The 19651-nt window shown below is 43.3% G+C and overlaps 1 protein-coding gene across 1 annotated transcript in view; it reads right to left on the bottom strand.

Moving 5' to 3' along the window:
* CHRM2 (cholinergic receptor muscarinic 2) overlaps nt 1–19651 on the bottom strand; it is a 301596-nt gene that overhangs the window by 25202 nt on the left and 256743 nt on the right. The window lies entirely within an intron of this gene.

The raw sequence follows: 19651 nt of genomic DNA, 5'->3' as shown, positions 1-19651 counted from the left end.
TTGTGAACACACTTGAAAAGCAGATCCCACATGCAAGTGTACACAAACCCCAACACTGCCCATACACACAGCAATTTTCTGGCAATTTCATCCAATTTTAACCTTTTGTATTATCCTGTGATGTGGACTTCAGAAACACCATTCCAAAGTAGTCAAAAGGTCTCAGGGACTTTTGCTGCATTGACAGCAAATAAAAAGTAATTTAAAACTGAACATTCACCTTAAGCCTGGTACACGCAATCAGATTATCGGACAAACAATCGTCCGTTTTTGTTGCACGCTAGTCTCATATCAAGAGTGAAGAGGTTACTCAACATACGAAAATTCTCGTATGACAGAATACAACTTTGGAAGTGATGTCATGTTTTGAATTGTTTTGTTATGTATTCTTCCGTTTCCAAGCATACCTAGTCTTGCTCTAACAATTTTTTACGAAAACTGTACTAATTAAACGAAAATCAAACATTGTGTTCACTTACAATAACAATTTTATAGCCCGCTCCTTCAGGTTTTGTCGTCCGAAAAGTCAGAATCAGCTGTCCAAAGCACCATACTAACGATCAGATAATCGGCCGATCCTTCGACGTGCGAAATTTTACTTCCGATTTTGCTATAGTGTGTACAGGACCTCACATTCAGTCATGCACAGTTGGCAGCAGGCTACCAGAAGTGTACAAGGCTTTACCTTTGGTCTTGCAGTGTTGTACAGGCTCCTCATCTGTACTGAAATGACTTACTCGGATTTCACTGCACACTGTGAGCTTCTCACAATGTGCTTTAGAAGCTTCATAGCTGGAGGATGTCTAGCATTATCTAGCTCTTTTCTACCTGGCCTACTTGTCCCTGGCTCACCCCTTTTATTCAATGGATTTTGGTTCTTTCAATCATGGAGGCTCAGCATTACATGTGTGCATAGGTGTGCGCAGCCTATTGCATTAGGGTGTGCACCCCAAAGCTCAATAAACACATGTCTTTCTCTGCAGCCTCAGCTGCACAGGACAGTGACGCTGACAGGACGCACCTGGCACAACCCCTGCGCACGCCTATGCATGTGTGCATTACATCCACATTTCTCCATGTTTATGCTTTTGATGACCCTGCAAGTACAGAAAAAATACCCGGTGATCTGCCACAAATGTACTCAGTTCCTAAGTGTAATTGCGGGTTGACAACCTACAGCATTTTTGTGAACCGAGGGTGACAGCCAACTCTTGATAAACTAGTTAACCAGTTGTTGGCAGGTGCACTTCACTTGCTTGCCACTAGATGGCTCTGTTGCCAATGTGGCATGTAAGGGGAAAGTTATAAGCAGGTGTTAGCTCCCCTTTTAGAGAAATACATTCTCTGGTGATGTAATGGATGTATTTAGTGCCTGTGTAAATACCAGCTGTGGGTGTGGCCAGTAATGAGCTGAGCTAAAAGGGTCCTATGTAGGGTACCAGGCAATGTGATACAGATCATGTGAGGAATAGCTGGAATGACCCTGTCTCCCCTGACCATCTGTGGGTCCTATAGCAGAGTGCATAAACCATGGAGGCCTGAACAGAGTCCTCATATGAAGTAACAGTGGAAGCCTGGGAATGAGCATGTCATTTGGGAGCATGCCTGGTTGTTCAAGGCTATAGAATGGATGCTCAGAAGAGACGGATATACTTTTGGAGGCACCTTGTTCCCCTGACCCTCAGCTGTGTGTCCTGTGACTCGGTGACGGAAGCTTGAAGCAGATTTTACCTGCATCTGAGCACTGCAAACCAAAAACACTATTTTATTCAAAGCAAACTCCCCCATTTATTCATGTCTCCATGCTTTGTTTTGTTGAGAAATCTTTGAAAAAAAATCCCCTAGCATTTCTGCCCATGGCCATTTTGAGTAAGGGCAATTTATTTCATATAGCATTTACTTCCTGGAATCCATCTGCCCTTAGCTCAAGCATGCATGCAGGGGAGTGTACTTAGCTGAGAAAACCCCTCCTCCTCTCCTCCCCACCTGAAGAACTGAAGAAGTGACAGGAAGGCCAGGATCCCTGGCTGTGATGAGCCACTATGTTTCCAGAGTCCAACCGCATTCACCCCTATAGGGGGAGCTGGAAAGATGGCAATGCCCATGAAGCAGGGACAGGAGGTGGAGACTCAGGGTCCAAGTGTTTCTGGAGAGGATGGGATGAAGATTGCCATTGCTTGTATCCTGGAGATCAGAGAGCAGACCAGAGAGAGATAGAGAGACAGCAAGTCAGTGAGTGTCCTGTGTACTTCCTCCTCTACCACCAGGGGGAGGGGAGCAGCCTGGACTGGAGTGGAGAGCCCTGACTATGTATAAAGTAGTGCAGTGTGTAGTGTAGTGGACAGTGTAGTGCAGTGACAGTGTAGTGGGCAGTGTAGTGTAGTGGGCAGTGTAGTGTAGTGCAGTGCAGTTGGGCAGTGTAGTGGTCAGGTAGGTCAGTGTAAGGGTCAGTGTCGTGAACAGGTAGGTCAGTGTAGAGGTCAGTGTAGTGGCCAGTATAGGAATCAGGTAGGTTAGCGTAGTGGACAGGTAGGTCAGTATAGGAATCAGGCTGGTCAGTACTATTGTAGGAAGGGACTCAGGGAGTGCTATAAGTCCGCAGGTTGGGGGGCGCAAATTACTTGCCTTGCCCCGGGCGCTGACAACCCACGCTATGCCACTGGGAGGCAGAGACTCAGGGTCAAAGTGTTTCTGGAGAGGATGGGATCAAGATTGCCATTGCTTGTGTGCTGGAGATCAGAGAGCAGACCAGAGAGAGATAGAAAGACAGCAGGTCAGTGTGTGTCCTGTGTACTTCCTCCTCTACCACCAGGGGGAGACATCCATCCCTGACTCTACCCCCCTATGACATCACTGAGACATGGGGCAATCCAAACCTCTTTTACTGCACTCCTACATAGTGACATGGTACATTAAATTCATCACTCCCTTACATACTGATATGGTACATTCCATCAACCCCCCAATTTACTGTCATGGTACATTCTATCCATCACTCCCCAAATACTAACATGGTACAATCAATTCATCACCCTCCCTACATACTGACATGGTATACATCAGGGCTCTCCAAACTGTGGCTTTTCAGTTGTTCAGGAACTACAATTCCCATCATGCCTAGTCATGTCTGTGAGTATCAGAGTTTTACAATGCCTCATGGGGCATGTAGTTCTGCAACAGCTGGAGGGCCGTAGTTTAGAAATACCTGGTATACATACTAACAAGGTACATTCCATGCCGAGCCATGGAATGGGGGGGTGGATTATCACCAGGGCCGGTGCTACCACTAGGCAAACTAGGCGGCCGCCTAGGGCGCACTACCGCCTAGGGCACACTACCTCCTAGGGCACAGTCATGGCCAGTGAGACATTCCTCTCCTGTCACCTCCTCATCCCCGGTGGATGTCACCTCTAGAGAGGGGGGGCACTTTGTATATAAAGGGGTGTGTGGGGGTTAAAGGGGGGCAGTATGTATATGAAGGGGGTATAGGGTTAAAGAGGGGCAGTGTGTGCAGGAAGGGGGTGTAGCAGAGTGTAGTGTTAAACAGGGGCATTATGTACAAGAAAGGTGGCAATGTGTACAGTTATTTTTTATTTTGGGGGGGGGGGGTGCTCAAGTAGCTGGTCTTGCCTAGGGTGCAAAATAGTCTAGCACCAGCCCTGATTATCACATGTATTCCCGCACCAGGTGACACCAACCCTAGTAATGCCATTGTGCTCTGCCACTGTTTCAGATGTTTTCTTTAACAGACCAAAAGGAAGCAAATAAGAGAAGTTCATTGTTACGGTTAACATACACTTTATTTCCTGTCCTGATGTCCACAAAGGAAATGAGAGGAATTACCCAAATGGGGACACAGACATCTGCAGTTCTAATCCTTTCCCACTCTACCAACCTCATTTTATTTTTACCTCTGTCTGTATACACTTTAAGCTGGAATGGGGTTATACAGTCTAACTACAGGAAATAAAAAATCCCTAATGCAAGGGTTAACAGCTTGTTTCTTTTCTTACTCAATCCTCTGCTGCTCGGCAGATGGTGCTGCTCCATGCTCTGTTGGTGGACTGTCTTTCAGAGTTATGGACCCTACATTGGTCTTGATGATGTCAGGACCTTAGACCATTGGAGCATGGTGGAGAGGACACTGCAGGGACCGGTCTAGCAGTGTGGAGGAGCAGAGGGTCAAGTGAGTAGATCTCCTTTTCTATGTCTCATAGACCTAAAGGAGCAATTAACCCTTGGAGTGTGGGTTCAACCCCACTGCAGAGGTCAATTTTAAAGCTTTTCAGAGTTTGGGCTTTAAAGCCCAACTCTAGGCACCATTTTTTCATTAGTTTTGGATAGTGTAGAAGGTTTAGCGCTGTTTGTGTTTTCATTTGGAAATTGTCTCTTATTTATTGTCCATATGAAAGAATAGGAAGTGAGAGAAAATCTCCTAAACTCTTGTCTATTTCATGGATGCTTGATAGAAAAGGAAGCGAGGGACAATCCTGGTCATAGTTACAATGGAGTTCAGTTTTAAAACGGACAGAAAAATCTCCTAAAAACCAAACAGACATTTTAACCCTCTACCATTCTGTTGACAAGGGGGAACAAGGTTCACCTGGAGAAGAGCTTTAGGCATTAAATTGGAACTAATAAAGTCACGGCTTTAGATCAGTGATGGGCAACCTGGTAGATATTTGGGGTCTCGTCTGTGGACTCTATCATATGACAAGCCGCCAGAAGAACATGCAGATGTTTGTGAGGTTTATTCAAAGGGCAAAAGGCAGCTCACAAGTGTTCATTAAAGGCTGTGTTACAGCAAGCCCTTGGTGCATACTAATGAAGAACCTTTTGCTCTTTGAATAAACCTCATGATCCTCTGCATCTGGCTCTGTGGATTGTCTCACTTGTTTTCTGGAAGTTAATTCAGCCTGGGCAAGGCTCTATGGTGCCAATGAGTGCACAGCGAATGTATATTGGAGCTGGTCTCCCTTGCAGCAGAATTAATTCAATCTATACGAAGCCAAAAGGCTTTACCTTCAGTCTTGCACAGTTATTCTGGCTCCTCTCCTGTACTTAAATTGCTTACTCTGATTTCACTGCACACTGTGAGCTTCTGCAGCAAATCAAAGCCTACCTCATTTCCTGGTTGGAGGTTGTACAGTATCATCTAGCTCTTTGCACCCCAGCCCGATTGCCCCTGGCCTGCCCCTTCCATTAATTGGATTTCAGTTCATTCAATCATGGAGGATCAGCATCACATGTGGGTGTTCAGTCAGCCTAGGAACTCCCACTTCTCCAGACTTAAATCCACACATTTTGATATTTGCACCACTCTTTCTAAGAGCCAGTGTTCTGCCAAAAACTCCAAGTCACCAAAATCTCCAACCACGTCACTTCTAGGGACTCTACGTCAGGAATAATTCGAGATTTTGATGAGTTGCTGTTTTCACAGACCACCGGCAGCCTGTCCTGGCAGTACACGCTATAATGACTGGACATTGTTAGTAACACCTACTAGTAACTACTAACCAACAACATGGCCGCCTCCAAGGCGGCGACAACTTTGTTCCTCCTTACCTGATGTTCTGTGAAAAGAGGCAACTGGTCATGTACCGAAGTGTACAGGCTGCAGGTGGTCTGTGAAAACAGTAACTCATCAAAATCTCCAAGTATTCCTGCTGTAGTCACCAGAAGTGACGTAGTTGGAGATTTAGGCGAGTTGGAGTTTTCGGTAGAACACCAGTCCACTGCTTGCATCAGAGCTGAGGAGTCTTAAGAGGAGTAGAGGCAGGGTCTGGTTTTCAGGAAACTATGCTGTTTTCAGGAGGCCCTGACAACACCCACCCCCCCCCCCCCCATCCCGACACACTGGTCACGACCTGTCTGCGCTGCATAGAGGAGCATAGAGACCCAATGATTACATCACTGGATATAAAATAAGGTATTTAATTTAAGCATAAAAAACGTCATCTTTAAAATAGCTGACATGCAGTGTTGAAGTCCAGGTCCCCTTTACTTCTTGCAGACCTTACAATCCTTGCAGTTGGCCTGACACCCGTCTGCTCAGGAACAGAGATAGAAGTAATTTTAGTGACTTAATAGAAGGTAAATTAAACTGAGCCTGTGACACAGGGAGATTACTTCTGCAGTGGAGGGATGTGGGTGAGCAGTTTGGATGCGAGAAAAGTCCTTTTTGAGACCTGGATGACTCAGTGGCATCTGTGAGATTACAGAGAGCCTCAGATACCATTCGGCAATGTAATAAAACTTCAGCAGCTGAGCATTCTTCATTAAAGAGAAATTAGAATGAGAAAATAAATCCACGCTCACAGCGGTAATCACAGAGTACACCCAGGAGCTATATATAAACACCGTACACTGAGTGAGTTTATTAAAGACATATTCAACTGCAAACTTTACTTGGTGTCTAATTCTATCTGGTGCAGGGATATCTATATCCTGGATACTGCTTCATTTTACAGTTTATGAAGAAGTTATGGCCTCATCCTAAAACCCAACTGTGAGTCTCCCCCATCCCATCAGCCAATAACCCCCTCTATCAGCCAATTACCCCTTTCGCCAATCAAAAAAGTCCCATACCCCTGGAGCCCCCTCTTGGAATTTTATGCTTTTTTGTATTACTCTTCTTCGATCTTCTCCAGCGTTGGGAGCTCTTCAATGATGCCAAAATTGTCGCTCACTGCTCTTTGCATCATTACACTGTGAGAGTGGGGAATTGAGGTGACACCCCCTCCAAGGGTGAGTCTATGACATCCTACATTCATAGTATGCCATCAGGAAATCTAGCAGTAAAAAAATAAATAAGCCAGTCATAAATGGAGTGTTTGTCCTTCCTGCAACCCATTTGCTTCATTTCCCCTTCAATACAGCCAGCGTTGATGGGGGAATCCCTCCCACAGAGCCATAGTGTTCTCCCGGAGGGGGGGGGGGTGGGATTGGGGGCGCAGGAAGCTCTACCTGCCGGGATTGTACAGTTATTACTGCTAGTGGCTATAATAGCTGCTAGCAATAATCACATGTAAAAGTAAAATTGGGCAGGCAGGTTGAACCCAAGTTGATTGATCGCTGTACATGGTTCAAATCTTTGCCAATCCATGCTGAACCATCCAAAATTCAAACCATCTGTGATCGCCTTTAGTGTAAGGGTAGCAGTGTAAAGAAGGGAGCAGAAGCTGTCTATCCAAAAATGAACAATTTTGTGCCAGAGTTGGGTTTTAAGGTAGAAATGACACATGCAACAAATTATTCTGGGTATCTGGCTTGGAAGTGTACCCGATAAACACACTGGCAGCCGTCACTGGCTTAAGCTTGCTAGATGGATCGAAATTTGGGGACTGGACAAATGTCAATCCAAGTGTGGGCGTCCCGCTGGCTGTATGAAAAGAAAAATTACCTATCTATGGCCAACTTTGGAGAAAAACTGTAAATTGTTTGTATTTACTGGTTCCACCACGAAAAATTACAGATACCTTTTTGTTTAGAGTTTCAATCTGCTATTTAAACCATTCATTTATTTGAAGAAAATGTACATATTTAAACATATTTATATATGGTGACACTGTATATTATACTGGCAGGTTCACTTTAAAGGCAGGTATTTTGCGAGCCAAGGTAAAAGCTTATAGAACAGTTAAAATAATCAGTTTATGGATAGAATAAATGGGTGGAAGAGATGGAGTGCCTGGCGATGGGTACAGCAGCATTAAACATGTAGAGTTGATGACACTTTCTGAAACGTGCTGTAATGGGCAACACTGGTAGCTATCCATGGTGCTGCAACCAAAAGGATAACAAAGACACATGCAGTCATTATTCTTCCAATTGTTGGCTAAATTACTCCCAACTGATCCAGTAAAGCTCAGATGGACCCTAAACCAGAAAGGGGAACTTGTCTTTTTAAACAAATGATATCCAGGTGATGGCTCCTTTAGCAATAGAGAAGGCAAGTCTTGACTGCTGGAAACATGGCACTTTATGGCCTGCACATTTTTTGCATAGTATTGGCAAAACATTTTTTTTTAAGTTTTGGATAGAGTAAAGGAGGGTTATAACACCTGTCAGACTTTTTTTTGGCCTTCTGTGCCGATCACCTTCTGTCCCATAGCCAAACAGGAAGTGAGGAAAAATCCATGCAAATTATGGGAATTCCTTGGGAACCCCAGGTCCCCATACCTATGTCCCCATTGGAAGATTTCCCCTCTATTACTTTTCTGGGGACAACCCAAAATTTGCGATTTACTTTTACTTTCACTTTCAATGATAACAATATAAATAGAGACAGTGACTCTACTTAACGGGGGCACAGAGAGCAAAAAAACAGATGTTCTAATCCCTCTCGACTCTATCTAAACCTAAACTGCCTTTAGTTATACTTTAAAGCTGAACTCCAGGCAGATATAGACCAAATTTAATGCAACTTTGTATCCAATAATACAATACTAAATGTGCCTTTTAAATGCCTGAATTTGTCTTGGTATCAGCCTCTTGTTGTCACCTTTAGAGCACAACTCAGACAGAAAATGGAAGAAGCGGCACAATGAGCTAACCAAGTGTGCTGCAGTATAAGGTAAATGCTGGTAGGTGGAGAGGTTGACACAGAGATGAGCTAATTGGTCTGTTGCTGCTCCTTTTACTACCCAGTCACAGGCTGGGGGAGGAACAAGGCCTATAAGCATACCTCCTAACTTTCTAAGATGGGAATGAGGGACACCTATTAGCAAACGTATATAGGCATAGGACACACCCCCTGCCACAAACCCCTAAAGGAGAATTTAAAAAAAAAATGACTGGTTAAACCCACAAGTGCTTTTTTACCACTACTATTCCTTTATATTGACTTTTACAATTTACGAATTCAGCAATTTAGAAATTGGATGAAAGTTTTAGCATTGGGAAACACTTTTTGATGTACAATTAGTGCATTTTACAATTCACTATTTATTAACTTGGCTTTGTTCTTTCCATATTGAATTTTTTTCTAGGTCTTTATTTGGGTAAAACTACTGTTGTTGTGATATCTTATGCATATGCTCCAAAAGCAGTCAAGTCTCTCTTCTCTAGTTAGATATTCCCCAACAATGTCAGACCCACTACTAATACATAAGCATGGGCCATCCCATCTTTTCCAACAATGATTTGACCTGCTGCTTTGCTCTATGTTCCCTGCTTTCTCAAGAGATGTCTTCCTCAAGATGTCTGGAGGACTCCAGTCAAGATTCAGGTCAGTATGTAACTTCTGCACCCACAAGCAGTTCCTTTTAAAGGATAAGAAACACATTTTGGAAGACCGCACCCTAACTCACTATTTCGGGTCAACCATGGGACCTTGGAGCTTTTATTAGAAGCTCAAATGTTTTTTTCATTAACAGTTGGTGCATCCAAAGCAGAATGCCCACCCTGTATCATCACAACGTTTTTTCTTGCCAAATGCTGTTGACTGGAGTTCTCTTTTATCTATTTTTCCATCATGCTGTTTTTTTCATGAACCAAATATGATGTTGCTTGCAAGACAATGAATTTCACAGTTAAAAGATGGAGTGTTCTGGGTTTGAGATGGCCATGGCAGGTGTGGCCCATGCTTCTTCTCGATCTTCGTTCTGCAGTGCAGAGAGAAGTTGGTTAATGCACAGCTAACAATATATTAACTTCTCTTTACAAGTGAATAGAAGTAAATACATTGCTAACTGCGTGTTACCTCGTTGGTCCTCATCGTTCCCCGCGGTGAGAATCGTGTTCTTCTGCTTCAGGTATGGCGGCCGAGAGTTGAAGGATGACAGTTGCTAAAGGTCAGATCTCAGAATGAGGATATGGCTGTATGGTGAATGTAGTGAATAATATGGCAAGATGAAGCAACGTTTTTAAGCCTTGCAGTCCCAATAGGTCATTCAATTTGAGAAAGTAGGCTCAACATCAATCCCAACTTTTTAGTTATGTCACCACTTAAGGGGCTACTAAGGTATTATATTTGGGTCAGATCCCAAATATAGTTGCTTTGTTTATGTCTCATGCACTAAAGCAAACTTGACAGCCATTTTATTCTTTTTTGGTTCTGCTTACAAGAGGCCCATTATTAGTGAGAAAACACTCCTCTGTCTGCAATTCTATTTCCAATGGTTAAAGTGAAACATTACTGCTTTAAACTTCTAAGAGTAAAAGTCCTACACATGCACAGGAACATTCACTACCTTTTTTTCCATCTTTTGTTGCAACTCAGTGCTGCTGACATCCTGCAGCGTCTTCTCTTTCCTGCCTACTTGAACTTCGGTGATGGCTGCTGCTATTTCTTGGGGTGAGTTTCCTGATGGTGACATCAATGGACCATGTCTGAGTAATGTGTGTTAAAATGTCAGCTTGTGGCCACATATTAATAAGTGCCTGAACAAGCCCTTTCATAGTAGGAACAGATCAGGTGGTATTATTTTAACGAATGCTGCTCTGATGATGTCAACATGTTAAAGCATATGAGATTTAGTTGATTGGGTTTACTAGGGCTTTCAAACCCTGGCATAGTTGCCAACAGTCACAGATTGCCTTGGACATTCCCAGAAATCACACAGATGTCCTGGTCTGAATCCCTAAAATTAGGCTCTATCATGGACAGCGGAAGTTTGCCCATATAAAGAGTCATGCTCAGAGCAAGTGCCACAATGCTTTACTCTCCTCCCCCACAATCTTGCCTCCCCTCCTCCCTCAGCCTCAGTAACGATTTGCAGCCCTGTCCAGGTCTTTTACTGAGCCAGGGCCGAAACGAATAAAGGGAGACATGTGCGGGCCAGCCCTGTGCACAGGGTGCAGCCACGCCACCCTCTACTTCCTGTAGTGCTGGGTCTCATCTGGCAGGTCAATTATTTCTGTGCTTCCGCTGCTTCAGCTAAACTTTCTTCCCCAAAAATCCCTGTTCTGATGTTAAAGGGGAGCTCTGATGGTAAAAGGGGGGCTCTGATGGTAAAAAGGTGGCTCTGATGTTACAGGGGGACTCTGAAGGTAAAGGTTTTTTTTATTTTATTTTTTTTTATCCAGAAGTCACTGGACTGTGAGTTAATTAGTTGGTTAGAATATAGAGATCATACATTCACAAGAAATACCAGAGACACAACACCAGGGCAATCGGGTCAACATCATGCTTTCCAATCCACTGGCATCCTAACGATTCTGTAACCCAAATAGAAGATTTGGCGAAAAAAAAAAGGGTGGGGGGATCAAGGGAAATAGTCTGCCATGGCCTACGTTGCTTGTCCAGACCCTACAAAAGTCCAAAAAAAGGGGGGAAGGCAGAGATATGCAGCAAGAAAAGAAAAGAGGCTGAAGGGAGAGAAAAAGAGGGAGGAGGAGCCTGGGGGGGGGGGGGGGATCGGGTACCACAGGGATCCAGGATGTGCTGCATACAACCTTCACAGTTCTGTGAAGTGGGAGGTCATTTCAGAAGGAGGTCTAACCAGGGTTGCCAATTCCGTTGAAATTTCTCGTACTTGACCCCCAGGATTGGCATTAATCTCTCGTTAATAAGCATTCTGTGGACCCAATTTTTAATTGTTTGCCTCGTCGTCATAAAGATGTGAGTAATTAGGGTGCGTTCCCAACAGGAAACATCCGCGATAGGTGGCATTTCATTTTCCCATGTAGCACTGTCCTGTGAGAAATTGGGCAGTGCAGTTTTATATCCAATTTCTCACAGTTACTCCTTGCTGACACCATCCCTAAGGCCCCTTTCACATAGCGGGTTCGATCAGGTCTGCCCGTCAGTTCTTCAGGTGTGCCTGATGGGAAGGTCCATGCATCCCTATGGACAGGTGGATTTAAACAGCCTCTATTTATCCACACCCCCTTTAAGCCATGCCCAATATTTAGCGTCTTTTAAACTACACCCATTTTCTGTCAAGTTTTGCTAAGTTTTTGCTGGCCGACCACACCCACAAAATGCATGTCCCATCCCTAATTAACATACTACTCCGCCTACACTTGCTTTCTGGAAAAAAGTGTCCCAAAATTTTTTTTTGAAACTATGCCCTGGTCAGATTTAGTTTTTTCCCTGTACTATTCGGGAGATTTCCCTTTCCTTTTTGTCATATACATACAACAGGAAGTCAGAGAAAATGTGAAAGAAATTTCCCCTAGGAAGTTGTCAAAGGAACAAGTGCCCCCATTGTCCTCAAGAGATTTACCCTCTACTCCTTATTTATTGACAACTCAACATTTTGGACATCCCCTCACTTTCAGTCCTGGTGATAATGGTCACTAGGACAAATAGAGAGAGTGACTCTACAAAGTGTGAACACAAACAGCAATAAAAACCTAAAAGCAGGTTATAACCCCCTCACTACTCTGTCCAAAACTAAAACGAAAGGCTTGGCTTTAGATACACTTTAACAGCCAATGGGGCAGATTTACTAAAACTGGAGAGTGAAAAATCTGGTCAGTTGTGCATGGTAGCCAATCAGCTTCTAACTTCAACTTGTTCAATTAGCGTGATTGTAAAGTCTTGTTTTTAGAAAAAAAAAAACATACTAAACTTACGTGCTCTATGCAGTTGGTTTTGCACAGAGTGGCCCAGATCCTCCTCTTCTCGGATCCCTCTTCTCTGCTCCTTGCCCCTCCCTCCTGTCGAGTGCCCCCACAGCAAACAGCTCACTATGGGGACACCCGAGTCACAGCTCCCTGTATCCATTCAGGCAGGGGACAGCGAACCAGCCCTGCCCCACCCCCTGTCCCTCCTGATTGGCTGACTGACTTTGATTGACAGCAGTAGGAGCCAATCCTAGCCCTGCTGTCTCAGTCATTGAGGAGGGGGATTCCTGGGCAGCTGAGAAACTCCTGCAACATTGCTGGATAAAGATGTGCTCAGGCAAGTATTAGAGGGTCTGAGGGGGACTGCTGCACACAAAGGTTTTTTTATTTTTATCTTAATGCATAGAATGCATTAAGACTAAAAAGACCTGGAAGCTGATTGGTTTCCATGCGGAGCTGCACCAGATTTTGCACTCCCCAGTTTTAATAAATCACCCCCTATGTGTTTTGCTAGCACAGGTTTCTTTTACAACCCTAAGGAATATGTCTGTATGTTGGGAAAGGCAATGATTAATTTATAAAAAGGGTAAGAAATAAAAAAAAAAAGTGCACATATGTATTATATTCCATGACAATGGGTAGCTATCAAACACCAAAGCCAATTATAAAAAAGAAAAGACACATGAACACAGGGGCACTATCTTTTTCTTGAATCCAGGGCCTAGCCGGTGAATTTAGCGCTCTGCATTGCCGTGCGGGGGCTGCGAGGGAATGGAGGGGAAGAGAAATGTTTCTATTGCCATTAAAACTGTGTGTACAACAGGATAAATTCAATCTCCTGTCTCCAGGGAACCTTCGGCCTCTCACTTTCTCTGAGAAGCGTCTCCTTCTTAGCTGCTGTTCTCCGCCATGAATGATTCATAAGGCTGCTTCGGCGGGATTTCGTGGAGGTTTCTGGATCTTCAGTCACCGCTCTTATGAGGACAGAAACCCAGAAGGACATTGTGCTTCATTTCACAGCGGCTGCATAATGCAGGATGGCGGTGGGAAGGCCTGAATGGTAGGATGCGGGATGAGAGAGAAGAGGGGCTACAGATAAAGAACGGGGACAAATCACTGCCAAAATGAGAACACTTGGCAAAACCACTAACCACTGATAATAATGCTCACATTGTTCCAACTTACCTAAAGAACTTACATTCAGATATATTCCTCAATAGCCAAAAAAGGATATAATTCAACTTTGTATGCATCAAATGCCTTTAAAAGAAGTCGAGATATTAAAGCGAAGTTCCACCCAAAATAGCATTTGCCAAAAGTGCTTCCCCCCCCCCACCCGGCACTATATTTGGCACCTTTTGGTCAAAAACAGGTACCTGCTCCCACTTCCGTTTAAAGTTGCCATGGCGATTTACGTCATTTACGCCTCTCCCCCCTTCCCCCCCCCGCTGCCTTCTGGGAGAAACACACACAGGTCCCAGAAGGCAGCGGGACCATTGAGAAAGCGCAGCGTGACTAACGCATGCGCAGTAGAGAACAAGTTGTAAAGCCGCAAGGCTTTACCTCCTGTTTCCTTTAGTAAGGATGCAAGCGCCTGCACCCGGAGCTGATGGATGGATCTGCCGACATTGCGCGATATCAGGACAGGTAAGTGTCCTTATATTAAAAGTCAGCAGCTACAATAATTGTAGCTGCTGACTTTTATTTTTTTTTTTATGCAGGCAGGAACTCCACTTTAGAGGAGATGTACAGCCAAAGTTAATTTGGCTGTACATCTCCTATGGACGTTCTGCACTCCTATGACCCATTTTCAGCAGAGATTGGTCAGAAGTCCGCTCTCTGCTGACATCACAGACTGGCATCGTGTCATCATGAACACGCAGTCAGGATCTGCCAGGTGCCTGGACTGACACCCGGCTCAGCCACTTAGCAAGCCGCTGAGAGCATGAGCCAGCTGCTCTCCACCCCCTCCACAGCCCAGCGCTCCAATGAGCGAGGAGGGAGCAGAGCAGAGAGCGGTGACTGACAGGTCGCAGCTCACTGCTCAGGGAGCTGTCAGAACCGAGCAATAGGCAGTGTTCGATCGCTCGGTTCTCAGTGCAGAGGCGTCGGGGGAAAGATGCTGCATCCACCTAGGTAAGTAAGTATAAATGGGGGAAAAAACTGATTTCCATACATATCCTTTACGTTTCAAAAAAAGCATCATCGCTGTGCTATATATAGCCTGTGCAGGAAGCAGAGCTGTGGGAGGGGCCCAGCAGCTCCTCCCACTACAGGCTGCCTGCAGAAAATTACAGGAAAGGCGGAGACAAGACCAGTCACCCTGCACAAGAAGAGAGAGCAGCAGTGACTAGTCCTGCACAAGGTAAAAGTTTCACATTGGATTACTGCACAGATGTGGAAGAAATACACAAAGCACACTGAGATTCAAGGGAGGATATACATGCCTCTTACATTTAGACAATATTTATTCATCCTGGAGTTCAGTTTTAAAACCTAACTATAGCTTTGGTCTAACCTTATATTTTGACTTTCAAACTTTTGAAAAGTCATTTTCATGTTTAAGTTTCTATGAGGTTTTAGTGATTGGGTTTACCTATTCTTTAAATAAACTATTGTTGATTGGCTCAAGTGGTTTATTAAACATTAATTTTCCTCCTCTCTGCCTTAAAGCTGGATCCCAGGTTTCATATAACTTTAGTTTGTTGGGACCAAGTTAGTCCCAACAAACTATTTCTTTCTCTAACACTTTTGCTAGCTGGGGGGGGGGGGGGGGCGCTGTATAAGCTGTATATAGCATCAGCTCCATATAGTATATAGCGCTGTGTTCCACCAGTATGGAGACTGCCTGTCCCAATTACCAAACCAAAATCAAGTACGGCTGAGCGCTGCTCACTCATTCACAGGATGTTTTGTATTTTAATGAATAAACACAAGGCTTCCTTTGATTGGCTGAGATGGAGAAGCAGGCAGATGACGTCACAGTCTCCATACATACAGTTTATACAGTGCTCCCAGCGGGTTAAGTTACGGAAATCATTTGTTTGGACCAGCTTCAATCAAACAAATTAAAGTTATGTGAAACCTTGGATTTAGCTTTAAGACAGAGAGCAGAAAAATTAACGTTTAATAAACCACTTAAGCCGATCAAAAAGAATTTCCTTTAAAGAATAGGTAAACCCAATCACTAAAACCTCATAGAAACCTAAACATGCAAATTACTTGTCACAAGCTTTCATTAAATAATCCCTAGGGACCCTGTCATGAAGGTCCTCGTTCAAGCACTTCCTGTAATAGGATGACAACATTCTGTCCCTTTCACCTAGTTGTGCCCCTGCGTTGTCACACAGGCTTTAGGCCCTGGTACACATTGATGCTACTTTGAAATCATGCTACTTCACTTGAAGAAGTACGATTACAAAGTAGCAGGTCAGCGCAATTTCGATTGCTACCTGAAAGTCATCTGTGCGGCTTCATGCGCAGACGTCTATAGAAGTCACACCTGAAATCGGAAAAAGTAGTGCAGGAAGTACTTTTCAAATAAGTGGTCACAAAGTCGGCGTTGCACTGATTGGAACAGTGTAATTGCCAGCAATAGGCTGTGACTTCTCAGGCGATTTGACATGTCAAATTGCATGACAAATCGCTCCAATGTGAAAGAGGGCATAATAGGTGTGTCAACTCATTTTACATAAACATGGTCCACTGTTGTCACCATTAGGATACCTGCCCTGTAAATTGCCATGCAGCCATTGCTGGAGTGCCTCTAGACAGGAATGTCACAATGCATGTACTTTTCCCCAAGATTTGTCAGTCTGAGTCTGAAAGGGCTGTAGGTACCTGAAAAATACCAGTTGATTTGTCAGAAATCCAGTGAGCTGCCAAATGTTCTGTTAAAGCTTGTGAAACAGAGCCTGGGCTGCACTGAAATCCCAAGCAACGTCATCAGCCCTGCCCGGTTCTCTTTCCCTGGACTACAGAACATCTCCTTTCTTCATCTCCATAACAGAAAAAGGGGGGGGGGTCTTCTGTATGATAGCAGAAAACTCAAGCAGGAATCTAGAAATACATTGGATTTCTGGTAGGATCAACAGAATTTTGTATTTTATTTTTATATATGCTGCATACTTTTTCTTTTTTTTTTGCTCTGACATACATCGGAAGCATCTGCAGCACCTAAAATTTCTATAAAGCACTGTTAAGCAAAACTTAAAGACAAACTAAATTTGCCATGTGATTCACGTTACTGGTTACGGCTGTCTTAAAAAAATATCATATATATATATATATATATATATATATATATATATTTTTTTTTTTTTTAATGTATACAGTATATATATTTATACACACACACACACACACAGTATATAATATATATATATATATATATATATATATATACCCACACATTCTATTTTAAGCAGTACATCTGTTGGCTCGGTAAACCCTCAGCAATCATAACTGAATACCAAATATTAAATCAATTCTGTATACCACTCAGACACTGGGGACTTCTGCTGAGCGGACGGGAATACAGGGTTAGCAGTGATTGACCTCCAGTGGTTCAAAAAGGAACTGCACTGAAGAAAAGCAAATTTTAAAGCAGTATTTTAAAATCCCTTGATACTATCTGAGGGATGCCAGCCATTAAAAATCAGTAAATTTGCATAGTTTTAAGTTATGTGCATTTGCTGATTATTGTTTAATGTGAATGCCAGCAATACCTACACACAGAAGACTAACATTTACATTACTAACATTCACAAAATAGCTCCCTTACATGGAAATCATAGGAGAAATAGGATCATTGCTGACTACAAGTAAAAAACTATATTATTTATGAAATTTAGAGTGTTACAGAGCTGCATGCAGGTATTAATCTTCAGGCTTTATGGCTAAACCCCTGGAAAATAGCTAAACAAATAGATTAACCACATATACTGGAGCTGTTTAATGATTTGTATTTCTGTTCATCCAGTCCTAAAATATTGACAGCTCTGACACAGCACACAGCACACCACACAGCACACCACACAGCTAACAAAGCAAAAGACATGATTTCCATAAGCAATTGACTTCTCCACCTAAAAAGCTCTTAAAGCGACACTATCAGGGGATCAACAAAATTACAAACAAGGGCATTGTCCTGTAAAGGAAGCAGGCTTATACATAACTTTCATTTGGCCAGTTTGTTGACCAGGGTACTGATCCTATTCTACATTTCCCCACTGGGCGATGTGGTTCCTCCCGCCAACCTCTACGGAACTATTATGTCCTGCACTGACTAGGGGTCAGCAGGAGGAACAACAGCAACCAACAGGGGAGTGTGGGGAGACTGGCCCTCAACCTGTCCAAGATGTAAATTTGGATTTGTGTCGGGACCTGTGATACAGTGTGAAGGATTAGTAAGCAGGCCACCGGACAGATATGTAGAGATTGGCCTTCTATACAGATTTTCTAATTTTGTTGGCTCCCTGATAGGGTCCCATAAAAAAAAAAAAAAAAAAAAAACAGTAAGCGGCAGAATAATTGTTTATATAGAATTTCCCAAGTATATTTCTACATTATGTTTGCTGGATGCCATGTTTTCAAGGGAACAAAAGCCTATAGTCACTTCCACTTGCAAATGTGTTTGTATAGATTGTATGTGTGTGCCTATATATATATATATATATATATATATATATACTGTATATATACACACACACACAAACTACATACTGTATATTTGTGCGAGTGGCTGCTGTCAGATCAGAATCTTGCTCAGTCCTCAAGAATTCATATATTTTTTCTATGCTTGTTCTATTATTTAGTAGTTAACTGGAGAGGAGAAAAATGGAAGCTTTAAGCACAACTTAGATCCTCCAGATTGAGGCATTGGCTGTTTGGAAAGCTGGTACTTTTTAAAATATAGTATATGTAAAGGAAGTCACTAAAATCTCTTATAGGGGTTATTTAAAACAAAAAAAGAATAATTCAGTATTATGAAATCTTCAGCTTTCATTAAATTAACACCTGGTAAAACCGCCATGAAGGTCTTTTTTCAGGTATTTCCTGGTATAGGGTGACAATATGCTTGCACTGCCACCTAAGTGTTCTCCTGCATTGTTGCCCTGTCACATGGGCTTCTAGTGGAGACTACGTGTAGCTGTTTTAGCATGAATTACAGAGGCATGATCCACTGTTGTCACTTTAAGGCCCCTTTCACACTAGTGCGACTTGTCTCGCGATTTTGGACCGCAAAATCAAATGACAAGTCGTTTTCCATTATTTTCAATGAGCCCCATTCATATCAGTGCGTTTTGAAGTCGCACCAAATTCAAAGTAATTCCTGCACTACTTTGCCACGATTTGATTGCGTTTTGAGCCATAGCCATAGCCATTGCTTTCAAAATTGCGTCAAAATCGTGGCAAAGTCGCGTCAAAATCGCGCCACAAAATCGTGGAAAAATCGTGTTGCATAAGTGTGAAAGGGGCCTAAAGTGATTGTAAAGTCTTGCTCAAAAATACATAAATAAATAAATAAAAAATGTCATACCTACCTCCTCTGTGCAGTTGGTTTTACACAGGGCAGCCCAGATCCTCCTCTTCTCAGGTCCCTCTTCCTTGCTCATGGCCCCTCTCTCCTATCGAGTGCCCCCAAAGCAAGCAGCTTGCTATGGGAGCACCTGAGCCGAGCTGCAGCTCCGTGTGTCCATTCAGACACGGAGCTGCTGCTCCGTCCCGCCCCCTCTCTCTCCTGATTGGCTAACTGACTTCAATTGACAGCTGCGGGAGTCAATGGCGCCGTGGCTGTGTCTCAGCCAATCATGAGAGAGAGCCTGGCTGAGGGAATGGTGGACATTTCTTGACAGAGATGGGGCTCAGGTAAGTATTAGGGGTTGTTGGGGAGGCTGCTACACATAGAATGCTTTTTATCCTAATGCAAAGAATGCATTAAGATATAAAACCTTCTGCTTTTACAACTCCTTTAAGGAAGTGCATTTAGACAGGATGTCTACAAATTAATTATTTATTAAATATTTATATAGCACCCTCTAGTGTGTGCTAGAAGTTAATGTAGGATGTGCTAGAAGTTAGAGTTGGTATAACATAATTTAACTCAGGGCTAAGCCTAAGCTATGGGATCTGGGTC

This window comes from Pelophylax lessonae (genome assembly GCF_965119305.1).
Source record: "Pelophylax lessonae genome assembly, chromosome: 4".
NCBI classification, from domain to species: domain Eukaryota; kingdom Metazoa; phylum Chordata; class Amphibia; order Anura; family Ranidae; genus Pelophylax; species Pelophylax lessonae.
The sequence above is the reverse complement of the archived record's forward strand: the minus strand, read 5'-3'. Positions and strand labels throughout refer to the sequence as shown.